Raw genomic sequence first — 7,124 nt, 5'->3', positions numbered from 1 at the left:
ATACCCTTCCTGTGTTTTTTATTATTGACCACTTCTTGGAGGTCCCCGTCGATGACTTGCAGTGAGGGCAGCATTTGCTTTGGCAGGAATCTGTCGGTTAGTACTAGCCGGTTACGGTTTGCTAGCAGCTGTGCTGAAGACCGGAGATAAGGGGGAGGAATGCGCCAAGAACATTTTGAATAACCGAAAGGACATCTCTTTGGAAACCATTTCATTTATTTTATATTTTTCCGAATTCGCGGGGTTTTTTGGACACGCTGCATACGCACGTGGGTTCAGGGCCGGATTAAGGATGAAACAGACCCCCGGCCTCGTTTAAATTTCAGGTCCTTCCCCGCTGTATTTAAATTTCACACAAAATAATGAGAACTCCGACGCTGGAATTAAAATGTTTCGAAACTTTATTAAAATCGAAAAGAGAAACTTGAAATACTTCGATTTCGATTTGAAAAACAATTTTTTTTTTTTTTTTTTGTTTTTTTTAAAAGGGAAAAGCAGAAAAATGGGGGGGGGGGGGTTCCACTTACAAACTTCGCGGCGAAAAACGTAATGTTTTCAGAGCCACGCACGAATCAAAAGATGTCCGTATTCCATCGAGCGTGTGACAAGTTAATTGTGGGACGGCTACGTGCGAATTTCCCCCCCCCTCCTCTCGCTACCGCTTTTGCGGTGAATGTCGGTCTCTTCACTCCGTAATAACTACCGCTGGCTGCGTCATTACGTGTTGCGAAGTCCTGCGGTTCGTCATCACAAGGCAGCGTTGGGTCAAGTGAAGTGGACTGCGGCGGCTCCACCCACAAAACGGTCAAGCGGGAATTCCCGCACACGCAACAAAGTGCGAGTGCAATCCGCGCCCACGAGAATTTCAAAGCCGCGAGCTCGAGAGGAAGAGGTTGCGCCATCTATCGACCGTCAAGGTAAATAATAAATATCCGGGACGCCGAAATTCGAGTAGCATTACGGTAATGGGGTTATCGCTATGGCAACAAAGAATGGTCCATTGAGAAACAGCGGGGTGGGGGGAATAATTATTTCGAAATGATTGAGGGAAACAGATTGCAATTTCTCTTTGTTTTACTTGTGGTTTCTGAAATACGTGTCTGTTTTTGAGTGTGCGGGGGCGCTTCTAATTTCGCGCGTTTGTGAAGAGACGCGAAATTCGGGGAGGGGAGAACTGAGGGGACTACTCGAAGCCCCTCCCGCTTCTCCCTAATACTCCTAACGATCGAGAGAATGCCACGAAATCGGAAGAGCGCAATCCGTACGTTATAAAGAGCGAGAAAGAAGTCAAAGTTCGAATACGAAATCGTCGCGTGGGCGCCATCTGACGGCAGGTTGCCGAACTTGAAGCCACACGATGAAATCTGAGGGTTCTGTTCAAAAAGTAGAAGATTAATTAACGAAATATTCGCGAGAAAAGGAGAACGTTTAAAGAAAATTGATTTAATCTTAATTGGAACGCTCTATTCTTTCCAATTTATAAAGAAAAGTTTTTTGTTAAAATCATTTCAAGAAACGAGGGCCGGCCATTCTGCAACACTGAACGCTCTTCGTTTCTTAATTTCTCGCTTTTTTTTCCATTCTCTCTCTCTCTCTCTCTCTCTCGAACTGAATCCGAGTATCGTCTCCACCCGTTCCGACCTTTATGACCCACTCGGCGCAGGGATGTTTCGACGTTCGTGTTAACGACCTCAGCGCGGCAATTGGCAGATGGCGAAGAAGCACCTCTGGTTAGCGCGCGCGAAGATTAATGCGTCGGTGTGTTTTCTGGTGGGCGATATTGGGAGCTCGTTTAGGGGACGCCCCCCCCCGGGGTGGAGAAGTCACGAAATTCGCCGGTGAGTGAAAAGTAGTTGTTAATACAAGAGAGCGAAGGTGTGCGGCCTTTGACATTTCGGCCAGCAAATGTGTGGTTTCGGACACGTTCATTAATTACTACCCGGAGTGTGAAAAGCGTCCCCTTAGCATCCCCTGACGCCTTCCCGAGTGGGTGTACACATGGAGCGAGTGATTTTGGCAACGCAGGGTTAACTCGTACTCCGACTGCGCACTACGAGTTACCCAAATACGTAAGAAATTACAGGGGACGACCGACCCCCTAACGAAATATTTAAAACAGAAATCGGGACATTCGGGAGGGGAAGAAGAGTGGGATCGGTGAGGAGAGGAGGGGACAGTTGTTCAGGGATGAACCTAGCGAAAAAGGAAGGACGAAAGGGGAGAGGAAACTGTGGGTTAGCGGGGATGCTTTGTTTCCCTGAAACCGGGAAGCCCAATGCGAAGAAATTGCAAAAATCAAAATATTATATAAATTAACACTTTTTTTTTTTTTTTACTTCGACTGTGTAGGAAACCGGGGGGGGGGGTGCATAAGAGAAGTAATCGCAGGCTTCCGAACCACTGTGGGTCTAATAACTTTAAGTAGTAAACAAAAAAGTGTTTTCTGTGATACCCCCCCCCCCGGAATGAAAACACGTGATTGTGCGGGAAAGAAACGCGTGATTCCGAAAATAAAGTCTCTCTTTGTTTTCTCGTCACATGTACATCACTGAAAGCGCAACACGGCCTTAGTTGGGAATGCTCCTAAAAACCGAATAATCAAAAGATGCTTTCTGTCTCTCTGATCAATTTAACTACCTTGCGCAACTTCCCAGGCATAACCCACAAATGGCTTGCGCTCAAAGCGTTTTGACTGAACCTGCCTCGGTCCGTCTGTCGCGGAGACTTGAGGAGATATATAATATTTCAGCTGTCCAGACCCGAGAGAGAATTTTTGTTTCCAGACTAGGACCAGCAACAAAAGTGGAAAGTATCAGGGCACTCTTTGCCCAAGAACATGGGATCAACTTAGACGCAAAAGCGATCAAAACTAGACACCCGACCTATTCTTCCTTTATCATCTCCTGCCCTGCGAATGCAAAGCATATCGTCTTGGATTCTAGCTGCTGGCCGGTAGGCACCCTTATAAAGCCGTTCCAAGAGAGGAGCAGATCGATCGCTTATAGCGGATCCAGGCGAGATAAACAGCCATAGCTACAAAAGGATGACTTGTTACCAGGTTCACACGAAGGAGAGATTCTTTGGTTTATGCAGAATGTTCGCAGCCTAAAAAACTATCTTCATTGTCTCCAGACTCTCCTATTTCTTAATGAGAGTGATGTCGTCTTCCTTACAGAAACATGGTTAGTGGCGGATAGACAGCTTGCTCTTGCCCATTTTAACACCCCTTACAAACACATTGGGAATCACAGAATTAACGGGCGAGGCGGAGGTGTTGAAATCCTGTTCAACGATCGCTTCCAGCCAATAAAGACACGAGTGAGCCAGTCTAACAACTTTGAGGCAGTCTCCCTGACGCTGAGGAGTCTTCTTCAAATCCAATGCTGCCTGGTCTACCTTCCTCCGGACCACAATGAAGACTCTAGAGCGGAGCTGTTCACGTGGTTAGCAACCAACTTAGTACCTAAAATTCCAACTGTTGTAGCAGGTGATTTTAACTTGCCACTGCCCAGGCATGGGAATGCTCTTGAGGGCCTTGAGGCCATTCTTCGGGCCTTCAACCTTACACGGTTAGTGACGCAACCAACTAGAGCGTGTCAAGCGCTGGACCTAATCTTTCACAATTTACAAGATATCAAACTCCTACCTAGCAACTTTCGATTCCAATCTGATCACTCGTCAATTGCATGTAAACTATCCTTACAGAAAAATTCCCTTGGGTTACCTGACGAGTACTCTGCTGAATTGCCTAGGATAGCCTTCTCTACCAAATATCTGAAGCCAGAGATCATTCTCCAATGCTTGATTGGGTTTAACTGGGGGCGTCTCTATTCTGAGCCGTTGGAGGATGCCGTTATGCTCTTGTCGGAACAACTGAAGTTAATTGCACTACATGGTGCAGCCAGAATCACCAGGATTGGTAACAGGTCGAATCGGGGTTTCAATAAGGAAACTAAGCTGGCTTTCATCAAGAAACAGAAGGCCTACCGGAAATGGCAGAAAACTCAACTTCCCTCAGACCATTCCATCTTTAAGAAAGAAAGAGCTTGCTTCTTGAAAAAGAAAAGGCTGGTCCTTAACCAAGCTGTTCCCAATAGGTTGAAGAGAGGTAGAAGGATCCTTTCGCATCATCATCATCATCTAGCTATTGACAAAAATCTTGTCCAGGAATGGGCACAATTCAGCTTACAGCAGGCAGATTTTCCTGACTCTGATCCCTTTCTCTCGCAGGAGGACTGGTTACCTAGGGCACACTTGTCTGAAATAGAAATAACTAGAGAGACCCTAATTCATGTCATCAATAAACTACCCAACAAAGCCACTGTAGGTCCGCATGGTTTCCCATTATTTATTATCAAAATTTGCAGCTCATATATAATCGACCTTCTCCTTCACCTTTTCAGACAAATCCAGCAATCTGGAATAGTTCCTTCAATTTGGAAAACCTACCATGTTAAGCCCATTCCAAAGATCAAGAAACCCAAATCTCCTAAAGACCTGCGACCAATATCCATCAGTTGTTCTTTACTCAAAATTTTCGAAAAAGTAATTCAGCCAACAATTGCCCAGCATTGCTTTGCACACAGGCCCGAGTCCCTGCATACCGTTCTACAGAGGACATCGACAACTACCAATCTTCTTGATAGCCTCTTCAGAATTCAGCGCACCCTTAACAACAAATCACAGATTGATATCATATTCCTCGACATAAAATCGGCTTATGACAAAATACACCTGCAGCTCTTGTTTTACCATTCTGAAACACTACTTCGGCCTGGCGGAAACCTTTCTTCAAATTTTGAAGTCTATTTTACTCCCTAGACATCAGTCTGTGACCCACAATGACTTTCAAGTAACTGTTGACGTCTCAAGAGCATGATCCAAGGCCTGACAATGAGTATGGGAAAGCCTATACTGTGGATTGCTTAGGTAATGTAGTAGGAGGTCGTAAAACTGTTTACAATAACCAAAAAATTGAGTTGCTGCTTCAGTTAGCTGCTGATTCTATAAAGAAAAATGAACCAGTGTGGTTTGGATGTGAAGTTGCGAAGAGGTTTGCTGGCAAACCAGGCCTGGAAGATCTGAAAGCACATGATTTCAAGCTAGTCTTTGGGGTTGATGTTAATGTCGGTCTGAATAAAGCTGAACGATTATTATATGGAGAGTCTTTGATGACTCATGCAATGGTTTTTACTGCTGTTTCTCTTGAGGATGATGGCAAGACTACAAAATGGAGAGTTGAAAATTCGTGGGGTGAAGACAGACGAGAGAAAGGATACTTGGTCATGACAACAGAGTGGTTTAAGGAGTTTGTATTTGAAGTTGTAGTAGACAAACAACACATCCCTCCTGACGTAATGGAAGTCTTCAAACAAGAGCCAGTAGTTTTACCAGCATGGGGTCCTATGGGTGCTTTAGCATCTTGACTTTTTAGAAATATTTAGCATTGTCTTTAATACAGGTGTACAATATATGTGGGTGGTGGATTAAGACTTTAGTTTGAAAATATCAATAGACTGCTTTTATATTTTGTTTTTATTGTACATGCTCTTTGCATTGTGTGCAAAGTTATTTTTTACATAAATTTTATTCCTGTTTGTGGTTATAAATCTTGAAATTGTACAGAAAAAAACTTGTTCAATGTGCAAATAATTGTTTCCTAAGTAATTAGATAATAGCTGATAACATTTTTACAATTTTTTTTTATGAAAATATTTAATGTACTTGAAAGGCTTATCAGGAGAAAATCGTTTTTTTTTTTTTTATGTATGTACTGAAGACAATACTAGGAGAGTAAGTGTACATGATTTCAAGATTATATGTTTCCAATGTGGCAATTGTGACTAATTCTCTAATGAAGCGTACTGTCAGCTATCCTGTTTGCAGCAGTTTTGGAGCCTTTCCTTGCTCAGAATCCGAACTTTGTCCCTTATGCCGACGATCTGAAGTTCTGCGTGAGCTCAGATCATAATCATCAGATTCATGATATCAACGAACAAGCTTCTAGGCAGATATTGAGCTTGGAAAGTTATCTTGCCACAATTGGGCTGCATCTGAGCCCTTCCAAATCAGCGCAACTGACGATAACCAAGAAGAAAGTCAAAAATGATATCCAAATCTTTGTGAGTGGGGAACCGGTGCAAAAGGTGACCTCTCATACTAATCTTGGCCAAAAATTCACCAAATAAATGCGCAACGTGCGAAAGCAGTGGTCGCCCAAGTATGCCTAAAAGCAGAAGAAGACAATGCTGATCTCATCCTTATTCAAGAGCCCTACACTCACATGAAGAAGGTTAGGGGATACCCGCTCAGGTTTAAAATAGTACAGAGTGACGAAGATACACCGTGGGCAGCAATTATAGTCCGCAACCCAGAAATAACAGTAACCAAGATCCCACAGTTATGCACGCCATGGGCAGCATGTGCACATATAATCAGCTCTGTCGGCTGCCTATATGCAGTCTCTCTCTACTGCAGACCTGGCGTCGAGATTGACTTCGCCATTACATATCTCCAGGATGTCCAAACTACCCTAGCAGGACAGAGGATCATAATAGGTGCCGACGTCAACTGCCGATCCCCAGTCTGGCACAGCGCCACGCCGGACCGGCAAGGCACCAGAAACGGCCAAAGACTGGAAGAGTTCCTGGCTAACTCAATATTGACGGTTAAAAATCAACCTTTCTGCCTCCCAACCTTCTGTAATACACTTTGGGAGGCGACCATTGACATCACCCTAATCACAAGAAATATCGATTCCCACGTGACCGACTGGACGGTGCAAAATGCTTGGACCACGTCGGATCACCGTACCATCACCTACCAGATACAGAGAACCACAGCAAGAATCGCAACAGAAAGGACGATGCTAAACAGATTTGCAATCTCCAAAGCCAATTGGGAACTCTACCGAGAACAGCTTATTAGTAGAGCCCAACATGATAGAATTGGGCAAACCAGACAGTATGGCCAAGAAATAAGAGAGGACCCAGACGAACTGCAACAAATAATAACAAACATCATAACCAAGGCAGCTGAAGTTGCCATAAAAAGAAAAACGCTTTCGAGCAAGACCATGCCCTGGTGGACCCCAGAGCTGCAACGACAAAGGAGATTAGTCCAAC

At 44.3% G+C, this 7,124-nt stretch overlaps 1 pseudogene; it reads left to right on the top strand.

Annotated features, from left to right (window-relative positions):
* Positions 1-673: 673 nt before the first annotated feature.
* On the top strand, positions 674-5,540 carry LOC150082415 (bleomycin hydrolase pseudogene; annotated as a pseudogene).
* The last annotated feature ends 1,584 nt before the right edge of the window (positions 5,541-7,124 follow it).

Source organism: Mastigoproctus giganteus, chromosome 8, assembly GCF_048544385.1.
Source record: "Mastigoproctus giganteus isolate SK-2022 chromosome 8, ASM4854438v1, whole genome shotgun sequence".
Classification (NCBI taxonomy): domain Eukaryota; kingdom Metazoa; phylum Arthropoda; class Arachnida; order Uropygi; family Thelyphonidae; genus Mastigoproctus; species Mastigoproctus giganteus.
The sequence above is the reverse complement of the archived record's forward strand: the minus strand, read 5'-3'. Positions and strand labels throughout refer to the sequence as shown.